Raw genomic sequence first — 26083 nt, 5'->3', positions numbered from 1 at the left:
ATATATATATATATATTTATATGTTATTTTTAACTTTTCCTTCATGTATTTCTGCCATTTCCAGTAGGATTGTCCTCTTGTAAAGCTGTGTGTGTGTGTGTGTGTGTGTGTGTGTGTGTGTGTGTGTGTGGATTTAAAGGTAACCCTTTGTCTCGAGTGGTTGTGTTCTTGCCCCATGGTGTGTAGCGGGGGTTGAATAGTTGGTGCACGGTGTGTGTGTGTGTGTGTGTGTGTGTGTGTGTGTGTGTGTGGTGAGGGGGTATGAGCTCCAGTAATGTCAGAACGACAGGGAGCAGAGTTATCTATTATATCAGGCAGGGTGGATCCCTGCTCTGGCTTCTGTGCCTGACGCACCTCAGGTGTGTGTTGATGATCAACATGATTTGGGGATACGGTATTAAACTTCGTTAGATACGTCACTTGTGTCTTATATATATATATATATATATATATATATATATATATATATATATATATATATATATATATATATATATATATGATATATTCGTAGCTCACAGAGAAACGCATCGTTTGAACACGACGACGACGGAAAGATCTTTCAATCTTAGATCTTAACCTCACCTGGTGCTGGTCTGTTTCCTCTCCTGCTCCTCCTCCTCCTCGTCTGTTGTGTCTGTCTGGGAAGTTGGCCGCGTCTGTCGTGTGTGTCTGGCCGGGAACTCCCTCGCACTTCGCAACCCCCTCCGCCGAAGCCGACGGCTCATTTGATGGCGAAACATCTCTCGTGCGGGTGGTCGTGCGGTCGTGTGAGGGTGAGGATAATAGTGGGCCCCAGAAGTGGCCCTCCCTCCCTCCCTCAGACCACGACCACCCTCCCTCCGACAGGCAACGCGTAAGCATCGCCGCTGCCCGACGTCCTCTTCGCTGCCTGTGGGAGGCGTCTGGAACCGTCTTAACCCCCGGGAGGTGTGTGGCGGCTGGTGGGTGGGGTGGTGTCCAGCGTGACGCCAGCCAGACCCAGCACGGGAGCGGGTGATGGTGAGGAGGAGGAGGAGGAGGAGGGAGATGGACGGTGTGTTGTGTGTCGCGCGTCTTCTTCCTCGACCACTAGTTACTCGCAGTCTCGCGACTGTCTTGACCAGGTCGGGCCGTTACGTACACCGCCGAGCGAGCGAGCGAGCGCTACCCGGAGCTCTGGTTATAATCAAGGAGGGGAGGCAGGGTGAACGCCTGTGTATAGGTGTGGGACGAGGGTGGTGGTGGGGGGAAAAAAAGGTGTTCTGGACTTTGCGTTGTGGCGGTTACGACTTGACGGGTAACGGACCACAATATGAGACCGTACCGTTTGTTAACGCTGGAGGGCATAGAGCGTGTATGGTCTTATGGTAGTCCTGAATACCTGAAATATGTGTTAAGGTAATTCGATTATAAATGCCTGAAATGTGTGAGGTAATTCGAATATGAATATATAAATACCTGAAATGTGTGAGGTAATTCGAATATGAATATATGAATACCTGAAATGTGTAAGGTAATTCGATTATAAATACCTGAAATGTGTGAGGTAATTCGTTTATGAATACCTGAAACGTGTGAGGTAATTTGATGACGTTGACGGCCGTAATGAGGGCGCGGTCAGTTGATAAGCTGAACTCCAAATAACCGACCAGCCAACCACACGAGTATTTGTGTCTCTCTCATTACACAACCTAGATATAAATAAATACAGAGCTCACCCTGTTAGATGCGGCTCGTAAACTGGGAATATGTGTGTGTGTCTGTGTGTGTGTCTCTGTGTGTGTATTTGTGTGTTTGTGTGTGTGTGTCTGTGTGTGTGTGTCTGTGTATGTGTGTCTGTGTATGTGTGTGTGTGTGTGTGTGTGTGTGTGTGTGTGTGTGTCTGTGTGTGTATATGTGTGGCTGTGTGTGTGTGTGTGTGTGTGTGTGTGTGTGTGTGTGTGTGTGTCTGTAACAGTGAGTGCGTGGAAACGTCCACACACTGAAGCACCGGACATCAGAGGAATTTCCCTCGACATTTTCCTTTGTTTTAACAGAACGTTCGCGCGGGCCGTTCCATCCCCCCCCCCCACCCCTCTCCCCACACACACACACACACACACACACACTGTGGGTCGGTCTGAAGTGCCTCACCTTGCGAGGTGGGGGTAAAGACTTTAATGAAACACGTCTACGAACACCCACGCGACTCATTTGACGCATACAATGACAGGTTTTCTCTTGCGTAACACCCAGGCGACTCATTTGACGCGTACAATGACAGGTTTTCTCTTGCGTAACACCCAGGCGACTCATTTGACGCGTACAATGACAGGTTTTCTCTTGCGTAACACCCAGGCGACTCATTTGACGCATAATGACGGGTTTCTCTTGCGTAACACCCAGGCGACTCATTTGACGCATACAATGACGGGTTTACTCTTGCGTAACACCCAGGCGACTCAACGCATAAAATGACAATGTTTTCTCTTGCGTAACGCCCAAGCGACTCATTTGACGCATAAAATGACAATGTTTTCTCTTGCGTAACACCCAGGCGACTCATTTGACGCATAAAATGACAGGTTTTCTCTTGCGTAACACCCAGGCGACTCATTTGACGCATACAATGACAGGTTTTCTCTTGCGTAACACCCAGGCGACTCATGTGACGCATAAAATGACAAGGTTTTCTCTTGCGTAACACCCAGGCGACTCATTTAACGCATGAAATGACAAGGTTTTCTCTTGCGTAACACCCTAGCGACTCAACGCATAAAATGACAATGTTTTCTCTTGCGTAACACCCAAGCGACTCATTTGACGCGATAATGACAGGTTTTCTCTTGCGTAGTTAAGTTTAAAGAAAGGAAAAAAAAAAAGATACATTCGTGAATTTTGGTTGTCGACCAGGTGGCAAGACTTGCTCTTACGACAGCTGGCTGTAGCAAGATGACCTTGTCTGCGACACACACACACACACACACACACACACACACACACACACACACACACACACTTCCCTCCCCCCCTCAGGTCTCGAGGAAGTAGCAGCAAGTGAGGATCTTGTGATTTATATATATATATATATATATATATATATATATATATATATATATATATATATATATATATATTTCTCCTTTTTTGTGAAGCGTTACGTGCTGTCGTACCCATCTCCGTGGGGGCGGTAACGCCCGCGGTCCAGGGTACGTCACACTCGAGGTGAGGAGGGACTGCGCCTCCATGATTGAGTCGACGCCCGTGATGACGACCCTTCCCCCCCACCCCCGACGCCCCTGATGACCCCCCCCCCCACGTAAATGAGCGGGTTCACAAGGATTAGGGGCACGGTGGATTACTACACAGGTCAGTGATTGGATTACAGAACGCGTATGGCACTTGAAGAACTGATTATAAAGGGGAAGTGTAGTTATGACGTAGTTGTGGACGAAGTGTTTACGTATATGTTGTAACGTTAGGGAGAAGGCGTGTCTCTCACTTCACATGATTTACATCAGTCAAGTACGTATGTGGTGTTAGTGTGGACATTGATTTACAACAGTCAAGTATGGGGTGTAAGTGTGGACATTGATTTACAACAGTCAAGTATGTGGTGTAAGTGTGGTCATTGATTTACAACAGTCAAGTATGGGGTGTAAGTGTGGTCATTGATTTACAACAGTCAAGTATGTGGTGTAAGTGTGGTCATGATTTACATCAGCCAAGTTTGTGGTGTAAGTGTGGTCATGATTTACATCAGTCAAGTATGTGGTGTAAGATTGGTCATGATTTACAACAGTCAAGTATGTATTATAAGTGCGGTCATTGATTTACAACAGTCAAGTATGTAGTGTAAGTCTGGTCATGATTTACAACAGTCAAGTACGTATGTGGTGTAAGTCTGGTCATTAATTTACAAGTCAAGTACGTATCTGGTGTAAGTGTGGTCATTGATTTACAACAGTCAAGTATGTGGTGTGTGGTATGATTTACATCAGTCAAGTATGGGGTGTAAGTGTGGACATGATTTACAACAGTCAAGTATGTGGTGTAAGTGTGGTCATGATTTACATCAGTCAAGTATGTGGTGTTAGTGTGGTCATTGATTTACATCAGTCAAGTATGTGGTGTAAGTGTGGACATTGATTTACAACAGTCAAGTATGTGGTGTAAGTGTGGTCATTGATTTACAACAGTCAAGTATGTGGTGTAAGTGTGGTCATTGATTTACAACAGTCAAGTATGTGGTGTAAGTGTGGTCATTGATATACAGCAGTCAAGTATGTGGTGTAAGTGTGGTCATGATTTACATCAGTCAAGTATGTGGTGTTAGTGTGGTCATGATATACAACAGTCAAGTATGTGGTGTAAGTGTGGTCATGATATACAACAGTCAAGTATGTGGTGTAAGTGTGGTCGTCAGGGGTAACACATGGCGTCCTTCTCTTGTCGGTAAAATCACGTAATTTCCCAGCACCTCTGGTCTGGTCTGGTTCTCTGTGAGGGTGATAATGCGCACACATCCTGCACTGTTGACATAGATCCGCCACTTTATATACCCGCCCACACACCCCGTGGCCCGGACCAAGCCATCATGGGCACTGAACACACACCTAAGTGTATGTAGAAGTATGTAAGTGACGATGAATACCACGCAGGTTACAGTGTGTGTGTGTGTGTGTGTGTGTGTGCTGAAGGCCCCCATGTACCACGTCCGTAGACACAGACACACGTAGCAAGACGCCAGGTATCCATGTGAAAGATCAGTGTAGCCAGTGTGTTTCAGGAGCAGGTTCTCACCCTCATGTGGTGGTGGTGCCGACTGTGCTCGGTTGGTTTATTGGACAGAAAACTGGTATGGGCGTTACGTTATTTACAATGGTATGAACAGCGTATCAGCTCATATGCTCTCAACGAGGTGCATTGAACGTAGGCGAAAGACTCGTCATGATCGTTGCTCGGTATGGGTGATGATTGGGGTGGAGCGGCGGCGGCGGTGGTGGTGTTGTGACCAGGGGTGACGAAGGGTTTGGGGGTGTATGGGTGAGGGGGTGAGCGGAGGAATGTGGTCGGCTTGTGGAGGGCGGCACTGCGGGAGGAGGGAGGGAAAGTGGGTGAGGAGGGAGTGTGTGTGGGGGGAAGGGGAATTAAAGAGTTGAGACTCTCTCTCTCTCTTGGGAGGAGGCGGGGAGAAGTGGGTCGGGGTGGAATTGGATGGACATGGGGCCTTAACACCCTCCCTTCCTCCGTCCCTTCATCACGCAATTGCAAAAAAAATGAGGGGGAGATGAGGCGCAATAGCCAGCCAGCTCGGGGAATGAGGTGGGTGTCGTGAACGGACCAGGACGGGGTGGTGGTGTCGATGCAGTTGTGGTGCCGGACTGACGCTCGGGAACGAGGGATCTCAAGGTGGTAAGAAGTGACGGTGGGCCCCAGGGAGGCGGTGGAGCGGTAGTTGGCTCCACGAAATATCGGATGAGCTCAGTCCTGCCGATGGCCGGAGAGAGTCCGGTAGAGTCCGAGGAGCATTATCTAATCTAAAGACGCGAGGGATTTCGTGGATGGTACGAGCGAGAAGGGTACTGTGAGTGGGAGGGGCACGGTAGAGGGGAACCATAGAACGTACTGTGGGTACGACACATCGGCAGTAAGGTGGGCGTTCAAGGAGGGCGTTCGCCGGGTAGGCCTTCTATAGCGAGACGTTTTACTGGGTGGGTTGTGAGTTGGGAAGGGCGTGCGTGAGCACCTAGTCTAGAATCGTGTAAGCCGTGGATGCAGACAGACAGACCCTCTACCCTCTCGCAGCGTAGCTAGGCCTGACGCCTCCCCCACCTCACGGTGGCACAGTACCGTGGGTGAAGAAGCCTGCGACTGAGAGAGAGAGAGAGAGAGAGAGAGAGAGAGAGAGAGAGAGAGAGAGAGAGAGAGAGAGAGAGAGGTGTAAGGAAGAGGAGTGTCGGGCCAGGGGTGGGTGAGGGCAGGACTTGGGCAGGAAGCTGTGGTCATGATATGGGTGTTTGAGGGAGCCACAGCGTGAGGGAGGGAGAGGGTGGCGGGGGGGGACGGTCTTTTGTGCACCAATTGTCGACCAGCTGTTGGCCCCAAATGGCAAGAATTAGGAGCAATGTCGTCCTCTCAGTATAATAACACCCGTGTTCGCTCAGTGGGTGGACGCCAGAACTTGTTCCTCCCGTCTTGGTCCCCCAGCAGCGGTGTGTGCGCTGGTGGGTCATGTTCGTGGTATGGAATTGTGGACATTTTTTTTATTGTTTTGTTTTTTTCCCGTACTACTGCCATGTTGATGTGTGAGTACACCATGTGGTGTACATTTTTTACATTATGTATGTTTACTGTTTTGTGTAGATGATGTACATGCATATGTACGTCTTTAGTGTGCGTTTTGCATTGTTTACGAGATGAGGTTGGGCGAAGTTTGGAGCCATAGTTGCGTCTGCTTGAACTATAACGACATTGTTCGTTGGGCACAGTGTTGGTGGGTTGATCTGTGTCACTTTACTCATTACGTAGCACAGTGTTGGTGGGTTGATCTGTGTCACTTTACTCATTACAGAGCACAGTGTTGGTGGGTTGGTCTATGCCACCACACTGTTTGTATGGCACAGTGTTGGTGGGTTAGTTTGTCCCACCACACTGTTTGTGTGGTACAGTGAGATGGTGTGGTTTCTATGTCACCACACTGTATGGTAGAGTGAGGTGGTTTGGTGTCTATGTCACCACACTATTTTTGTGGTAAAGTGTTGGTGGATTGATCTGTGTCACCGTACTGTATATGGGACAGTGTGGCGGGTCGATGTCTGTGTCATTACATAGTATGTATGTTACTGTGTTGGTGGGTCGGTGTCTGTGTCGTTGCACTGTATGGTACAGTGTTGGTGGGTCGGTGTGTGTCATTACACTGTATGGTACAGTGTTGGTGGGTCGGTGCCTGTGTCATTACACTGTATGTTACAGTGGTGTCTGTGTCACACTGTTTGTATGGTACAGTGTTCGTGGTTCGGTGTCTGTGTCATTACACTGTATGGTACAGTGTTCGTGGTTCGGTGTCTGTGTCACCGCACAGTTTGTATAACCTATGATGAAACAGACTCGTGTATCTGGTGGAGGCTTTCATTAGAAATACCCGTATGGTTGTGAGGACGGAGACACTTGACCGTAGTGTGGTGGACTGGTTCCCGTTTTTCTCTCGAGAATACATTTGTGTACAAATTGCATCAGTGAGCGGAGGCTTGCAGCGGCGGCAGCAGCAGCAAGCCTCCGCTGGGTAATGGGACAGAGTTACATGTGTGTTGGGGAGGAAGATCACCCGTACCAAACCTATTTTCATTTCCCCAATTTTGGCCACCATTTCTCTATCCCGCCGCCTTCCTATTTTCTATCCCAATTTTCTCACCTATTTCCCAATTCCCCCTATTTTGGTCCCGATTTCCCCCTATTTTCGTCTTACTTTGGTCCCTATTTCCCACAATTTTCGTCCTATTTTGGTCCCTATTTCCCCCTATTTTCGTCCCCATTTTCCCCCTTATTTTCGTCCTATTTTCTTCCCCATTTCCCCTCACGGCGTCGTTGCCCATTCCGGTGCCGATCCTTGCGTGACGTGCCGCCCTTTCCGCGTCATTAGTATCGCCAGAGACGTGAGTGTGTGTCCCCTCGCTGGCGTAGTGCGACCCCGAGGGGCGGGGGTGCGCGCGCGCTCTCCCGCCCGCCCGCCCGCCCTCTGCGGTTATCTCGTGTTATCGCCAAGTCCCCGAGGTGTTATCAGCGGAAAGATAACTCCTGATAACGGGAGGCACAGAGAATTATCGTTGATTATTATTATTATTACTCCCGTTGGCATTAATAGCCCACGTGACGACAGTGGGTTATGGGTTGTAATGGGTCTGATAATTACGTCTTGATTATAGTGTATAGGATGATTTTTTTTTTTTAATATCTCGATTATTTAGTTATATTTGCGTACCTTCTAGGATGTGGTTATGGACTTGTGGAGAGTAGTACCAATTTATCCTTTTATTTCCTCGATTATGTGGAGAGTAGTACCAATTTATCCTTTTATTTCCTCGATTATGTGGAGAGTAGTACCAATTTACCCTGTTATTTCTTCTATTATGTGGAGAGTAGTACCAATTTATCCTTTTATTTCCTCGATTATGTGGAGAGTAGTACCAATTTACCCTGTTATTTCTTCTATTATGTGGAGAGTAGTACCAATTTATCCTATTATTTCTTCTATTATGTGGAGAGTAGTACCAATTTACCCTGTTATTTCTTCTATTATGTGGAGAGTAGTACCAATTTATCCTATTATTTCTTCTATTATGTGGAGAGTAGTACCAATTTATCCTATTATTTCCTCGATTATGTGGAGAGTAGTACCAATTTACTCTATTATTTCATCGATTATGTGGAGCGTAGTACTAATTTATCCTATTCCTCGATTATGTGGAGAGTAGTACCAATTTATCCTATTATTTCTTCTATTATGTGGAGAGTAGTACCAATTTATCCTATTATTTCTTCTATTATGTGGAGAGTAGTACCAATTTATCCTATTATTTCTTCTATTATGTGGAGAGTAGTACCAATTTATCCTATTATTTCTTCTATTATGTGGAGAGTAGTACCAATTTATCCTATTATTTCTTCTATTATGTGGAGAGTGGTACCAATTTTTCCTATTATTTCTTCTATTATGTGGAGAGTAGTACCAATTTATCCTATTATTTCTTCGATTATGTGGAGAGTAGTACCAATTTATCCTATTATTTCCTCGATTATGTGGAGAGTAGTACCAATTTACTCTATTATTTCATCGATTATGTGGAGAGCAGTACCATTACCTATTGTTTCCTCGATTATGTGGAGAGCAGTACCAATTTATCCTATTTCATTTCTCGATTATGTGGAGAGGTAGTACCAATTTACTCTTATTATTTCTTCGATTATGTGGAGAGTAGTACCAATTTATCCTATTATTTCCTCGATTATGTGGAGAGTAGTACCAATTTACTCTTATTATTTCTTCGATTATGTGGAGAGTAGTACCAATTTACTCTTATTATTTCTTCGATTATGTGGAGAGCAGTACCAATTTATCCTATTATTTCCTCGATTATGTGGAGAGTAGTACCAATTTACTCTTATTATTTCTTCGATTATGTGGAGAGTAGTACCAATTTATCCTATTATTTCCTCGATTATGTGGAGAGTAGTACCAATTTACTCTTATTATTTCTTCGATTATGTGGAGAGTAGTACCAATTTACTCTTATTATTTCTTCGATTATGTGGAGAGCAGTACCAATTTATCCTATTATTTCCTCGATTATGTGGAGAGTAGTACCAATTTACTCTTATTATTTCTTCGATTATGTGGAGAGTAGTACCAATTTATACTGTGATCTCTTCGTTTCATATCCATAATTACTTGGGATTCAGTGTAACTTAATGTAACTGTGGCTTTGTTAACATCACCTGTGTGTGTGTGTGTGTGTGTGTGTGTGTGTGAGTAATTCGAGGCACGATCTGCTGGATCGGGACACCCAAGGCTTAATTACGACCAACGCCTGCTATGATTGTATCATGATTATTCTGATTACTTTTCTCAAGTGTACCCGGCGTTCAAGAGAGAGAGAGAGAGAGAGAGAGAGAGAGAGAGAGAGAGAGAGAGAGAGACGTGTGTGCGCGCGGGCGTACGCATCCAGAAGGTGTTCAGGGACCATCTCTCGATAGGTAGTTACGGACTGATGTGAACGGTCTGCGTAATGGCATGAACCCGCCATATATAAGGGGAGACATACCTCCTCTGTGGCCACTACCATCTGTACGTCTTGAACGCGTGTCCCTAAGCCACGCGCGTAATCTACACGTGTAATCTGTACGTGTTGACGGTGATGATTACGTAATACAAAGTTCAGAATACAGTACAGATGACGTCTAGTGTAGATACACAATATCCTTGTGTTAGGGACATGGTGCAGAGGAAAGAGGCTTGACGTACATCAATTAATATGGTTTATGATATAGGCTGGCGGTTATGGAATAGAGTTACATGATATTGGGTGGTTATGTAAGCAGACAGATTGCCTTGAGTCAGCATGGTACATACTTGGAGGTAAGTGTGCAGGTACGGGAGTATTGACCATAAACCATGGATTGGGTGTACAGGGGCGTTCGATCACTGTGTTAACACAGACGGGTGACAGACATCTCAGGAATGGGCGTCGGAGGAGGCCCACACAAACATTACAATGGGAAGTGTACAGTGTACAGAGGAATTGAGGTTAAGGGTACGCTGATGGGAAGTGTACAGTGTACAGAGGAAGTGAGGTTAAGGGGACACTAATGGGAAGTGTACAGTGTGCAGAGGAAGTGAGGTTAAGGGTGCACTGATGGGAAGTGTACAGTGTACAGAGGAAGGGAGGTTAAGGGAACACTCGGATTTAGAAGCAGTACGTTCTGTAACCCGACGTTGCTTCGTGAGAGGTGATGGCAGGCTGGATCCTACGACCCGTCAGAACGAGAGACGCAAAATCTCCCTTTTAGAACGAGAATAAAGCCCAAGGAGGGTGTTATGACAGCCCTAACACCTGTCCCGCACGTCCTCCTTCCCTCTTTATCTCTCCCTCGCTTGCCTCTTGACTTGAGCGCCTTCCCTTCCTCCCTCCCTTCCTCCCTCACATCACCCTCTCCCTTCACTCACCCAGGACCTTGCTCCTCCCTCAGGCCCCAGCCGTGCGCCTCACCCTCCGGTGTCGTCCCGCCTCCAGCCATAGCTGGTAATTAACGTGTCCATGGATGGGTTGCATCCCTCCCTCCCCCGCCCGCCCGCCCGCGTCCTTCACCTGGCCGCTGCTGCTGACGTCAGCCGCCCCGTGGGTGGAGGGCGCCGTCCTTGGGTGTGTGCGTCACGACCACTCCGGCCGCCCAGTGGGTGGAGGGCGCCGTCCCTAGGCTTTGCACGGCACTGGCGGCGCCACGCTCGGACACGCTGGCCACCTTGTCGTCCGCCGTGGTCGGTAGTGGTTGACACTGGCCGGCCCGTGGCTAATTAGCGGCTAACAGGTGATGAGTCGTTAGCAGAGGAGGGGTGTCAGCAGATAATGGATGGTTAGCGGATAAGGGACAGTTAGCAGCTAATGGATGGTTAGCAGATAAGGGACAGTCATTAGGGCACATATCTAAGGGTAGGTAGAAGGGAGGAGGCCAGTACAGTACAGTACAATGGGTACAGTACATGTACAATGGGTACTGTACATGTACAGTGGGTACAGTACATGTACAGTGGGTACAGTACATGTACAGTGGGTACAGTACATGTACAGTGGGTACAGTACATGTACAATGGGTACTGTACATGTACAGTGGGTACAGTACATGTACAGTGGGTACAGTACATGTACAGTGGGTACAGTACATGTACATAGGAGGGCGACAGGCTCGATGTTCCTCTTCTCCTCTCCGAGATGGAGGCTTGACCTCATTAATGCCACGGGCATGATATAGACAAGGTCACGTGCCACAGTCACACTACGGGGCGCCAGGGGGGTCGTCGTGTCGGTACGGTTAGTAACATCTTAACGGGATGTGGTAACACATCGCATCACGCATCCACTGACATCGTAACGGGATGTGGTAACACATCGCATCACGCATCCACTGACATCGTAACGGGATGTGGTAACACATCGCATCACGCATCCACTGTACTGTACAAAGGCCGGTTCTGGAGGAGGTATCGAGTGCATAAAGTAAGTACACGGTGCATGACTTACGCAATATTAATGTGACGTTGACGGTGACACACATATGACTTGGTGAATTTGAATACATGCGCAGCTAGTTGGCTGGCGTGTGTGTGTGTGTGTGTGATAGGCGCGTGGGTGGAGATGGGTGGAGGCAAAGCACAGAGAGTAACAGTGGGTTCGTATAGTAACAGTGATGGGTGACAGAGAGAGGGGCTGACCCCCTCCTCCTATGTGTGGCCTAGAGTTCACGCCACCTCGGAAGAGCCTGAGGGGGTGGGGGTGTCCACCGTTGATAGTGTGGTGATAATACGGGAGGAGATGATCGAAAATACAGATACATCTGCCTATCTCTCTCTCTCTCTATGATGTCTGAGGACCTTAGGGCTTACACCAGCTTACTCTGGGTATGGGTGTAGGTAGTATCATAAAGGGATATATGGCGACACCCAGTACATGCTCACGCACGCTTCTTGAAGCAGTTGGTCCAGCCCTGAAAACACGGATTTTGTAGGACGTTCGAATATGCTATGTTCGAGTGTGTGTGTGTGTGTGTGTGTGTGCGTGTATGTGTGTGCGCGTGTGTGTGTATGTGTGTGCGCGCGCGCGTGTGTGTGTGTGTGTGTGTGTGTGTGTGTGTGTTGTATGTGAGTGTGTTATGACATGTCGTGGCGTCCAGTGTCTCGGTACTTGCCATGTGTACCTGTGCACTCGGCAGTGTTGTGGTGGCTCCAGCATCATGTTGTCCCCGCGCGACTCCTCCTGTGGTTTCCCGACGGATGTATCTCAGACCTGGAACGATCGTTGATGTATTTGATGATCTCCCAGGCCCTTCAACCTATCTCCGGCAATCGCTGGTTGGGATGGTCTCCGGCAATCGCTGGTTGGGATGGTCTCCGGCAATCACTGGTTGCGATGGTCTCCGGCAATCACTGGTTGCGATGGTCTCCGGCAGTCACTGGTTGGGATGGTCTCCGGCAGTCACTGGTTGTCATGGTCTCCGCCAATCACTGGTTGTCATGGTCTCCGCCAATCACTGGTTGGGATGGTCTCCGGCAGTCACTAGTTGGGGTGGTCTCCGGCAGTCACTAGTTGGGGTGGTCTCCGGCAATCACTGGTTATCATGGTCTCCGGCAATCACTGGTTGTCATGGTCTCCGGCAATCACGGTTGCGATGGTCTCCGGCAATCACGGTTGCGATGGTCTCCGCCAATCACTGGTTGTCATGGTATCCGGCAATCACTGGTTGTCATGGTCTCCGCCAATCACTGGTGGATGGTCTCAGCCAATTACCGTTGTCATGGTCTCCGGCAATCACTGGTTGGGATGGTCTCCGGCAATCACTGGTTGTCATGGTCTCCGGCAATCACAGTTGGGATGGTCTCCGGCAATCACTGGTTGTGATGGTCTCCGGCAATCACAGTTTGGATGGTCTCCGCCAATCACTGGTTGTCATGGTCTCCGGCAATCACTGGTTGGGATGGTCTCCGGCAATCACTGGTTGGGATGGTCTTCGCCAATCACAGTTGGGATGGTCTATCCCTGGAGGTGGACGTTGCGTCGGGCCTCAGCGATAATGCTGGGTGTCGGGGTGTGTGGACTGTGTGGCGGCTTTAGTGAGGTGGTCGAGTGTTGTGATGTAAGCGGGCCGTGGGAGCAGATAGTCGCCTTCACCGGGGTTCGTCACCGTCATTATAATCCTCTCATATCTGGCGCATCTCCGTAGGAACTGGCCGTGCCGGGGATTGCCATGGGAGGAAAGCGATGTATATACATGCATATAGAACAATAGGGTGTTGCATTGCCTGGGTGTCGCCGCGGAGGATCGTGCACTTATGCAAGAGGTGCTGTAATGTTATCCGTTGGGGGGGGATATACCACACGCCGTAAATATGCCTTCCTGTGCAGAGCGGTGTGGGCAGAACGCGTGGGTGTATGGTAGGCGTGTGTGGTTGGTTCGTCCTGGTAAGCCAGACGGACGGACGGCCATGTTTTCGCGAGGTATGATGATAGAGTGTCCTCCCCCAGACCAAGGGGGAGGGAGGTAAGCTGTGCGACCTGAGGGAGGAGGGAGTGAGGGTGGGTGTGAGAGAGGAAGCTTACGTCGAGGTGTTCAGGGTGTTGTTGTATGGGAGAGGGGGAGGAGGTCGAGGGGGACCAGGAGGTGCGTGGGGAGTGGTAGCGCTTCCCCCCCCCCCCCCCCCCGCGAAGGGTCGTGGTGGGCGGATGTATGGGTGTGATTCAGGGGGCTAACACAGGGGCGGAGGAGGAGATCTTCTAGAAGCAGGAGGAGGAGGAGAAGGAGGAGGTGACGGAGGGTGTGAATAGAGCGGGCGTAAGGCGTGGTGGATTCTGGGGTTGAGGGAGGAAGGGGGGGAGGGGAGACATCGGCTGCGAGTGTGCCGCTCTTCCGGGCGTACGGCACTTGAGGTGTGAGGTCCTCTCCCCCACAGACTACCCGGGGCCCCTGGCACCTCTACAGCCTGTGTGCAGGGGAGGGCGTCTGCTTGGTTATCGTTACGCCGTCAGCGGCCGTGAATGGGAGTACAGGAGAGGCTTAAGAGTGCGTGGTGGCGGCAGTGCTGGCACACGGCGGCAGGAGGAGGAGGAGGGAGGGAGGAAGAGGTCGGGTGACGTCAAAGTTGCGTCATGGGAACGTGTTGGTGGGGAGCGGGAGGGCGGCTGGCCTGGCCTGGCCTGGCCTGGCACGGCACGGCACTCAGTCTCCTTTCTCTGTGTGTCGTGAGCACAGCTGGTGAGCTCCTACCACCCCCAACGGGAAGGGCGGCAGGGAGGAGGGTCTGGATGATATACACCCCCTCCTCTCCACTTCCTCCTCCTCCTCCTCTTCCTCTCGTATCGTCGCTTTACGATAGTCCAGAACCTCTGAGCACGGCGGTACTTTTCCTCATCACCGCCGTGTACCGACCCTTAGAACACAGCGGCGGTGCCCGTACCCTTGTGCATTGTGGACGGGCCTGGTGGCCTTTGAACCTGACCTTCACGGTGTCGGGTCGAAGGCCAGGCCCCTCGCAGGGGGGGTGGGTAAGAAGCTGCCGTGCTCAAGAGACCGTGCCCGTACGTGCACCCAGGAACCGCGCCGTCTTGCTTAAAAAGACTCGAGTGTTGTGGTCGTACACCAGGAGAGACTGTGTGTGATACAGAACAATGTTTTTTTTTCCCCCCAAGAAATTTCAAATATTTTGTACTCGTGTGAGATTTTCCTCCGACTGTCGGAGTGGCGGTGGGCGTGACCAGCTCCCGGGTCGTCCCCGTGCTCGTGGGAGGACGGGTGAAGTGCTCCCACCCACCCACCCTCCCACTCGTGCTGCTGCTACTGTCATGTGTCTGTCGGTCGCTCTGGCTCGCCCTTGACTCACTTTCACTGACGTTGGTCACATGTGGCCTCCCTCCCTCCTCCTTCTCCTTCTTCCCCCCCATCAGATCAGGGTCAATAACCTGAAGACCTTCCTGTGGGAGTTGGGGAGAGTTTGATCTGCTGTGGTAGTGTTGCAGTGGGGGAAGCGAAGCTTGTGTTGCTCAGGTGCAGCAAGGGTGGGGGAGAGGAGGCGGGCGGTACCTGATGAGAGGTGTGTGTGTGTGTGTGTTGTAAGGGAGTGAGGTTTACACTCCTGTGTGTCTGTGTGTGTGCTTGCGTGATTGCTGCTTGCGTGTTACGAGGAGCGGTGGAGAGGTTTTGCACTCTTGTTGCACCGCGCTTGTATATTCATGTATCATATGTGTGTGTGTGTGTGTGTGTGTGTGTACGTAAGAAACACCACCGTGGATACAAGTTCGTGCCGGATTATGGACGTTTGTATCGCATCGTGATCAGCGTGGTGGTGACGGGGAAGAGGCCGATCGCTGGTTATCGTAGCCACTGGGAGAGAGAGAGAGAGAGAGAGAGAGAGAGAGAGAGAGAGAGAGAGAGAGATAGAGATAAGATATCTCTGCTGTTACGTGAGGCGTTGGTGGGATCGTCCCGCCCGGACCCCGTTGGATGGGTTCAAGCTTTCAGGAAGCCCAGGTGGTTGAGCGGTGGTGTAGAGCCAACCCATCGTGGGTGGAGACGGTGGTGGAGGCGGTGGTGGTCACAGTCTCTCCACACTGGAGCAGTGGGTTGTCTTGTGTGGTGGTGGTGGTGGTGGCGAGGCAGCTTTAAGATAAGAGGAGCAGGGAAGCGCTGCGCACTCCTCCCCCGTCATGGCACACCGCTGACTGGTTGCAAAGGGGCTCGGGTGGCTGTTGATATGGGGCTCATGTAGCTGTTGATATGGGGCTCATGTAGCTGTTGATATGGGGCTCATGTAGCTGTTGATATGGGGCTCATGTAGCTGTTGATATGGGGCTCATGTAGCTGTTGATATGGGGCTCATGTAACTGTTGATATGGGGCTCATGTAACTGTTGATATGGGGCTCATGTAGCTGTTGATATGGGGCTCATGTAGCTGTTGATATGGGGCTCATGTAACTGTTGATATGGGGCTCATGTAACTGTTGATATGGGGCTCATGTAACTGTTGATATGGGGCTCATGTAACTGTTGATATGGGGCTCATGTAGCTGTTGATATGGGGCTCATGTAGCTGTTGATATGGGGCTCATGTAACTGTTGATATGGGGCTCATGTAACTGTTGATATGGGGCTCATGTAACTGTTGATATGGGGCTCATGTAGCTGTTGATATGGGGCTCATGTAACTGTTGATATGGGGCTCATGTAACTGTTGATATGGGGCTCATGTAACTGTTGATATGGGGTTCGTGTAACTGTTGATATGGGGTTCATGTAACTGTTGATATGGGGCTCATGTAACTGTTGATATGGGGTTCATGTAACTGTTGATATGGGGTTCATGTAACTGTTGATATGGGGCTCATGTAACTGTTGATATGGGGTTCGTGTAGCTGTTGATATGGGGCTCATGTAGCTGTTGATATGGGGCTCATGTAACTGTTGATATGGGGCTCATGTAACTGTTGATATGGGGCTCATGTAACTGTTGATATGGGGCTCGTGTAACTGTTGATATGGGGTTCATGTAACTGTTGATATGGGGCTCATGTAACTGTTGATATGGGGCTCATGTAACTGTTGATATGGGGCTCATGTAACTGTTGATATGGGGCTCTTGTAACTGTTGATATGGGGCTCATGTAACTGTCGATATGGGGCTCGTGTAACTGTTGATATGGGGTTCATGTATTTGTTGATATGGGGCTCATGTAACTGTTGATATGATGCTCATGTAACTGTTGATATGGGGCTCGTGTAACTGTTGATATGGGGTTCATGTAACTGTTGATATGGGGCTCATGTAACTGTTGATATGGGGCTCATGTAACTGTTGATATGGGGCTCATGTAACTGTTGATATGGGGCTCATGTAACTGTCGATATGGGGCTCATGTAGCTGTTGATATGGGGCTCATGTAACTGTTGATATGGGGCTCATGTAACTGTTGATATGGGGCTCATGTAACTGTTGATATGGGGCTCATGTAACTGTTGATATGGGGCTCATGTAACTGTTGATATGGGGCTCATGTAACTGTTGATATGGGGCTCATGTAACTGTCGATATGGGGCTCATGTAGCTGTTGATATGGGGCTCATGTAACTGTTGATATGGGGCTCATGTAACTGTTGATATGGGGCTCATGTAACTGTTGATATGGGGCTCGTGTAACTGTTGATATGGGGCTCATGTAACTGTTGATATGGGGCTCGTGTAACTGTTGATGTGGGGCTCGTGTAACTGTGGATATGGGGCACATGTAACTTGATATGGGGCTCATGTAACTGTTGATATCGTTCTCATGTAACTGTTGATATGGGGCTCATTTAACTGTTGATATGGGGCTCATGTAACTGTTGATATTGTTCTCATGTAACTGTTGATATGGGGCTCATTTAACTGTTGATATGGGGCATGGGTAACTGTTGATATGGGGCTCATGTAGCTGTTGATATGGGTCTCATGTAACTTGATATGGGGCTCATGTAACTGTTGATATGGGGCTCATGTAACTTGATATGGGGCTCATGTGATTGATGATATGTGGCTCATGTAACTGTTGATATGGGGCTCATGTAACTGTTTATGGAGCTCATATAACTGTTGATATGGTTGTCATGTAACTGTTGATATGGTTCTCATGTAACTGTTGATATGGGGCTCATGTAATTGATGATATGGGGCTCAGGTAACTGTTGATATGGGGCTCATGTAATTGATGATATGGGGCTCATGTAACAGTTGATATGGGGCTCATGTAGCTATTGATATGGGGCTCATGTAACTGATGATATGGTGCTCATGTAACTGTTGATATGGGGCTCAGGTAATTCCGCCTTTCTGAACATTCTTGGTAGTACTTTAATATTCATACTATTTTTGAAACTCCCACATTACCGAAATAGAAGAGTCTGCCTTTAAGAAACTGGGTGTCCTGATGAGATGTCGAAATTTCTTTTCTTCTGAACAGTCGCTCCGTTTATACAAGGAATATTGATCGTCCTTGTATGGAGTACTGCTCTCACATCTGGGGTGGTTCTAGCTCTGCATCCTTACTTGACAAGAGTTGAGTCGAAAGCGGTCCCAGGCTAACTTCTAAATTTGATCCTCTCGCCCTAAACAGCAATGTTGGTTCACTTTTTCCCTCTTCTGTAGGTATTACTTTGGTTTTTGCTCCCGAGTGTTGGCTGCTTCTGTACCTCCACCTCCAGCTGCTGCGTCACATGATTACTGTGTGGCCATCAGTAACTCAAGGGTGGGCCGTTTTGATACCTACTTCTTTTCCCCCTACACGTCGAAGCTTTGGACCTCTCTATCCTCTCATGTCTTTCCCTTTATCTATGACTTCTGTCCGTGACTGGAGCCTCCAACATAGACTTTTAACTGTATATAGATTACATTGAATTGTATATAGACATTTAACCCTCGATAGACTTTGACTGTTTCAAGTTGTTGTGCTGAAGCTGTTTGATGACACACTCCTCGATCACGACGTTACTACCCCCTGGATGTATGTGTGTGTGTGTGGTGTGACCTTTGACCTGACCCGTAAGGGCCTTACAGTCTTGCTCAGGGGTCGTGCCGTCATGTTTCAGGGGTCGCACCTTCGTGTTTCAGGGTAGCACCGTCTCGCCCTAGGGGTCAGGCCCTAAGAGTGGGCCCAGTGGGGTCACAAAGGGTCATCCAGGCACAGGTTGAAGCGGGGTCACCCAGGGTCATCCAGGCACAGGTTGAAGCGGGGTCACAAAGGGTCATCCAGGCACAGGTTGAAGCGGGGTCACAAAGGGTCATCCTGGCACAGGTTGAAGCGGGGTCACCCAGGGTCATCCTGGCACAGTGTGAAGAGAGGCAGCACTTTAAGACAGGGTCACACACACGGAGTGTTAGTAGACCGGCTCGTCCACCCATACGTCATGCGTGACGGTGCGCGGGACAAGGCGCCCCGGTGACGAGACTCGGGGGCCCCCGTCACGAGATGCCCCGTACGAGGGTGATGCCCCACTACGTAGATCTCTCTCTCTCTCTCTCTCTCTCTCTCTCTCTCTCTCTCTCTCTCTCTCTCTCTCTCTCTCTCTCTCTCTCTCTCATATGAGGGCCTCCTGTAATGAGGGATGCGATTCGCTGACTCACCGTTGTGCGTTGTGTTGTGTGCAGGAGGTGGGTGTTGATATCAGTTAAGGTGAGGGATGGGATGAGGAGGAGGAGGAGGAGGTTTGTATGGCCGGCTGGCAGTGTGTGTGTGTGTGTGTGGGGAGAGAGAGAGAGAGAGAGAGAGAGAGAGAGAGAGAGAGAGAGAGAGAGAGAGAGAGAGAGCTGGAGGAGGAGGAGGAGGCATACAGACAGGCACACACACATTGGTAGCCACATGCGGGTACTCACCACAGGGTGTAAAGGTGAATTCAGTGTATGGTTTCTGAAGTTTGATTCTCGTGAGGGGGGGTTGGGTTAGGAACCGCCGTCCATAGTACATTGATCACTGTGGTGGCTGCAGGACATAATCGAAGAGTATATATATATATATATATATATATATATATATATATATATATATATATATATATATATACGTGCGATCGTCTGTCATGAGTAGATCGAAATTGAAACAGCCTTGTTCCCGTACATTTGGGTGATATCCGTGGAGGCTACGGTCATTAGGAAGATAATACACACACACACACACACACACAAGCAAACAAACACAAAAGGGAAAACTGTTGAACGTAAACCACTGGACGAGTCATTATTGGCGCCAGTATGATGATGATGTGTGTGTGTGTGTGTGTGTGTGTGTGTGTGTGTGTAATAGTGATCACGTGAGGGGACTGGGGTGGGTGTGGATATTGCCCACACTCCCCGCTCGAGGAGTGTGTGTGTGTGTGTGTGTGTGTGTGTGTGTGTGTGTGTGTGTGCCAGCCCTCACACGATAAGAATAGCACGAAAAGCTGGGGTGATGATAATGATGTTAATGATCGTGATAATGGTGATAGAAAATGATTTATCCTTTTTATTTCTATCTAAGAAGCAGCCAAAGGCGGCTCTGTGTATACGAAGAAAAGTGACTCCAACACAGAGAAGAGAAATTGGGGTGACACTCAAGCACGACGGTGCACGACCCTTGAGCACGACGGTACATGACCCTTGAGCACGACGGTACACGACCCTTGAACACGACGGTACACGACCCGTGAGCACGACGGTACACGACCCTTGAGCACGACGGTGCACGACCCTTGAGTACGACGGTACACGACCCTTGAGCACGACGGTACACGACCCTTGAGCACGACGGTACACGACCCTTGAACACGACGGTACACGACCCGTGAGCACGACGGTACACGACCCTTGAACACGACGGTACACAACCCTTGAGCACGACGGTACACGACCCGTGAACACGACGGTACACGACCCGTGAACACGACGGTACACGACCCTTGAGCACGACGGTACACGACCCGTGAACACGACGGTACACAACCCTTGAGCACGACGGTACACGACCCGTGAACACGACGGTACACGACCCGTGAACACGACTGTACACGACCCGTGAGCACGACGGTACACGACCCTTGAACACGACGGTACACGACCCGTGAACACGACGGTACACGACCCTTGAACACGACGTACACGACCCTTGAACACGACGGTACACGACCCGTGAACACGACGGTACACGACCCTTGAACACGACGGTACACGACCCTTGAACACGACGGTACACGACCCTTGAACACGACGGTACACGACCCGTGAGCACGACGGTACACGACCCTTGAACACGACGGTACACGACCCGTGAACACGACGGTACACGACCCTTGAACACGACGGTACACGACCCGTGAGCACGACGGTACACGACCCTTGAACACGACGGTACACGACCCGTGAGCACGACGGTACACGACCCTTGAACACGACGGTACACGACCCGTGAACACGACGGTACACGACCCTTGAACACGACGGTACACGACCCGTGAACACGACGGTACACGACCCTTGAACACGACGGTACACGACCCTCGAACACGACGGAACACGACCCTTGAACACGACGGTACACGACCCTTGAACACGACGGTACACGACCCTTGAGCACGACGGCACGACTTGGGGGCGCCCATGTCACACCCTGACCTGTACCTTACCTATATACCCTATACACGGATCCCTCTACACTCCTCTACAATAATTGTGCTTGTAAGTGACATTGCGACCACTGGATGTTTACGTACATCTACAACGCGTGAAGAACTGGCGTAGGATACTTCTGGTCGTAGTGGTAGTGTGCACACGCGCGTGTTGCCAGACTAGGTTTATCTTTGTTATCGCCAAAGCGTCCGTGGACGTACAGAAGCCATCACCGTGGCAGCCAAAGGCGATCGACTCGCGTGGAATCGCACGGAGGATAATCACGCGCTTATCTTGTGTGTGTGTTATCTGCTGTAGGGGATTTCTCGTTATCGCCAGATCCTGTAAGTCCTTACGAGGCCATGACCTCAAGGGGCCAAGACATTACGTAAAGTACTGTACACACGCCCCGTATTAACCTACGTAAAGTACTGTACACACGCCCCGTATTAACCTACGTAAAGTACTGTACACACGCCCCGTATTAACCTACGTAAAGTACTGTACACACGCCCCGTATTAACCTACGTAAAGTACTGTACACACGCCGTGTATTAACCTACGTAAAGTACTGTACACACGCCCCGTATTAACCTACGTAAAGTACTGTACACACGCCTCGTATTAACCTACGTAAAGTACTGTACACACGCCTCGTATTAACCTACGTAAAGTACTGTACACACGCCTCTTATTAACCTACGTAAAGTACTGTACACTCGCCCCGTATTAACCTACGTAAAGTACTGTACACACGCCCCGTATTAACCTACGTAAAGTACTGTACACACGCCCCGTATTATCCATGCACCGTCCCAGCGTGGACTTTAAACCCTCCTGAATTCTTTTCCCGCCTCTTTTTTTAACCTTCGACCATGTAACTCATCGTCCACGAAAAACATGTTGCATTTGAAGAACAAGTTCCTCTTGTCTTCTGTCCATCTTTACATACTTACATGTACGTTGAGGTTTTTAATATATATATATATATATATATATATATATATATATATATATATATATATATATATATATATATATATATATATGTGTGTGTGTGTGTGTGTGTGTGTGTGTGTGTGTGTGTGTGTATCCTGTGACAGGACCACGTAACTGCATCAATGTGGTCCATTCCCTGGACCTCTTGTGAACTCCCATCATTGTGGTTCGTTCCCTGGACCTCTCCTGAACTCCTGTGGCCCGTGGAACGCCACACCACCGCCCCACACCAGCAGCAGGAGCAGCAGTGGGGGGGTATGTACACCACACGCCAGGGTCGCCATACACCAGTGTACTACACCACACGCCAGGGTCGCCACACACCAGTGTACACCACACGCCAGGGTCGCCACTCACCAGTGTACACCACACGCCAGGGTCGCCACACACCAGTGTACACCACACGCCAGGGTCGCCACACACCAGTGTACTACACCACACGCCAGGGTCGCCACACACCAGTGTACACCACACGCCAGGGTCGCCACACACCAGTGTACACCACACGCCAGGGTCGCCTCTCTCTCGCCGTGCAAAATCACAATCGTTCATGGGTGTTGTGTTTCAATTGACTGCCCGCCTGATACCGTTTATCTCTGATGATCTGCACTTTACTCCTTATCTGATAACTTCTGTCACTGATCCCTCTTCTTTGTTTGACACACACACACACACACACACACACACACACACACACACACACACACACACACACACACACACGTTCTGGAAATCCCCTCTCGAGCGAAATCTTTCCAATATGCTGGTCTGTTCTGGACGTGTGTGACGCCATTACCGTTGCTCGTACCTGGGTACTTGTTACCAATACCTTATACTTGGTCCTGTCTGACATTGTCCCGTCTATCTGTTTGTGCTCTGATGTCGATGCGGTAGCGTCGTGGATGATGCGCCGCTCTGGTGTAACGAGGAAGTCCAGAAAGGGGGTAAGGTTAGTACATGGAGAACTCACTGACGCCCTTTTGCTTTACCAGTGGAGTAACGCGTTACTTGATAGTCGACACGGCGCGGGGCAAGAGGCAGGCGCGCGCGCCTCAGTCTTATGGCCACCTGGGATGCAGAGTGAAGTAGAAGCTGTTGAGGTGATATATGCATGGTTTATCATTAGCATCCCCAGATGTGTGTGTGTGGTAGACCCGAGCGTTGGAGGTGAGACAGGTTGTAGGAGGAGGGGAAAGCCAGAACACGGGCGGGAGAGTTCCACACAGGGAGGAGCCCCCTGCGTGCAAGAGGAGGGAGGGAAGGTGGGAGGAAGAGGTCCACAGAGGGATCATAGGAAGCGGCGGACGGACACTCACGGGCGCAGGTCGTAGGGGGATGGATGGGACGCCCGCCAGTCCTCTCGCGCGCACACCGGCCGAAGTAATACCTGCGGAATAGAGAGAGAGAGAGAGAGAGAGAGAGAGAGAGAGAGAGAGAGAGAGAGAGAGGTGTCTCAGTTATGAGCATTTCCTCCACACCTCCTGGCACTTGAATGCGTTGCGAAGTCTTTTCATCTGTTTGTTATGTTGATCTTTCACCCGACCCCTCAAGCTCCAGGTTACTGGAGAGATCACACTGCCCCACAGCGGGGTCGTACCGCTGTGGTCAACGGTCGTGCTCAAGGGTCGTGTACCGTCGTGCTCAAGGGTCGTCCACCGTCGTGCTCAAGGGTCGTCCACCGTCGTGCTCAAGGGTCGTGTACCGTCGTGCTCAAGGGTCGCCCACCGTCGTGCTCAAGGGTCGTCCACCGTCGTGCTCAAGGGTCGTCCACCGTCGTGCTCAAGGGTCGTGCACCGTCGTACTCGACAGGTCATACATGTGTGTATATTATCGCAGTGTTGGCACATGTCATTTTACCAATGCAGGCTCCTGACTGCGTCATCCGTGACCACTATACCTTTACCCTCTTTATTATTGTCTCGAGCCCAGTAATTCTGAGAGAGAGAGAGAGAGAGAGAGAGAGAGAGAGAGAGAGAGAGAGAGAGAGAGAGAGAGAGAGAGAGCGCTTACGTGCCTGGCCTCAGGTGATGGCACAGCTCCTTGGCTATTGTCTGGGTAACGTGAGAATAAGACGCGTTGCTCGTGTGTGTGTGTGTGTGTGTGTGGTGGGGTTAGGGGCCGCGGCGACTGGTTCGTTGGTCCTCTTCTCTCTCTCTCTCTCTCTCTCTCTCTCTCTCTCTCTCTCTCTCTCTCTCTCTCTCTCTCTCTCTCTCTCCGGTGTCGGTGTTGGTGCCGGGCGGATCGGGTGACGACGCTGCTGCTGCTGCTGTGGGAGTGGTGTGTGGGGGGGGGGGGGGGGTAGGTGAGAGGGAAAGTGAGTGAGGGATTGGCAGCGAGTGATGTAAGAGTGGTGGAATGTGAGGTAAGAGTGAATGGTGGTGGACACACACACACTCACACATTGGAAAGGATCACAATTTTGCGCGTGATCAAGATATTCGTTGTATGTCTTGGACAATCACATGTGTACCAAATGGCGTCCTAGCTTCGTCTCTTCGATGTATATCAACTGACTGTTATATTTCTCTCTTGTGTCTCCCCTGATGATGTGATTATTACACGAAAGTGCACTTGGGAACTTATCGTGTTTCATTTTCCCCGTGGACTCATAGGAATATATATATGTATATATATATATATATATATATATATATATATATATATATATATATATATATATATATATATATATATATGATTACCCCAGAACGCGTCTCTGTGAAAGAAGCCTGGTGTTTCACAGGACCTCAGTCTCATAGGCTCCTGTAACCCAAGTCTGTGCTACTTCCAGTTGCGGGGAAATATAGACTCCTTTGGAATGAGTAGTTCTTTGACGAGATAGTGATATGGCCTCGCCAAAGCTGTATTTCCATTCGCAGTGTAGCCTCCTGCTGGCGAAAATGGGTAGTGTGGATCGGGTGTTTGCTTTAAAGAATGTCTGCGTGACAAATGTTTTTAGAAACTGAAGGATTTGTATGTGACATTTATGGATCTGGAAATAGCATATAATAGGGTTGATAGAGATGCCTTGTGGAAGAACTTAAGAATAAGCGGCGCGGGAGGAAAGCAGCTGGAAGTGGTGAGTTTTTATCGAGGGTGTATGGTATGTGTGCGTGTAGGAAGAGAAGAGAGTGATTGGTTCCCAGTGAAGGTCGGTCTAGGCAGGGGTTTGTGATGTCACATGATGAGGATGTGAGGGGGGCCTGGGAAATAGGTCAATTGTTGTTTGATGATGTTACAGCACTGGTGTCAAGTTCGAGTGAAAAATTGCAGAAGTTGGACACTGGGTTTTGTAGAGGTGACATGAGGAAGTTGGGAGTAAATGTGAGTAAAAGCAAGGTTGTTTAACTGGTTCAGCAGGGTAGAGGGACAGGTTAGCTGGGGTGTGAATTGGAATGGAAATAATCTGGAGAAAGTGAAGCGTTTTAGATATCTGGGAGTGGACTTAGCAGCGAATGGAATCATGGAAGCGGAAGTGATTCATAGGGTGGGTGAGGGGGAGAAGGTTGTGGGAGCATTCAAGAATGTGTGGAAATAGAGATCGTTATCTGGGAGGGCGAATATGGGTATATTTGAAGGTATAGTACTAGTCCCAAGAATTTTGTATGGATGCGATTTATGGGCTGTGGATAAGGATGTGCGGAGGAAGGTGGATGTGTTGGAAATGATATGTTTAAGGACAATATGTGGTGTAA

The 26083-nt window shown here is 49.4% G+C and overlaps 1 protein-coding gene across 8 annotated transcripts in view; it reads left to right on the top strand.

The window, feature by feature from the left end:
* LOC139756091 (phosphatidylcholine:ceramide cholinephosphotransferase 2-like) overlaps window positions 1-26083 on the top strand; it is a 396755-nt gene that overhangs the window by 216437 nt on the left and 154235 nt on the right. The window contains exon 1 of one of the 8 annotated variants that reach the window (XM_071675126.1): window positions 14451-14481. The exons of the other annotated variants lie outside the window; for them this stretch is intronic. The gene's annotated coding sequence lies outside the window, so the exon portion shown is untranslated. Of the gene's footprint in view, window positions 1-14450; window positions 14482-26083 lie in introns of those variants that run through there. 8 annotated transcript variants of the gene reach the window in all.

This window comes from Panulirus ornatus, chromosome 20, assembly GCF_036320965.1.
Source record: "Panulirus ornatus isolate Po-2019 chromosome 20, ASM3632096v1, whole genome shotgun sequence".
Classification (NCBI taxonomy): domain Eukaryota; kingdom Metazoa; phylum Arthropoda; class Malacostraca; order Decapoda; family Palinuridae; genus Panulirus; species Panulirus ornatus.
The sequence above is the reverse complement of the archived record's forward strand: the minus strand, read 5'-3'. Positions and strand labels throughout refer to the sequence as shown.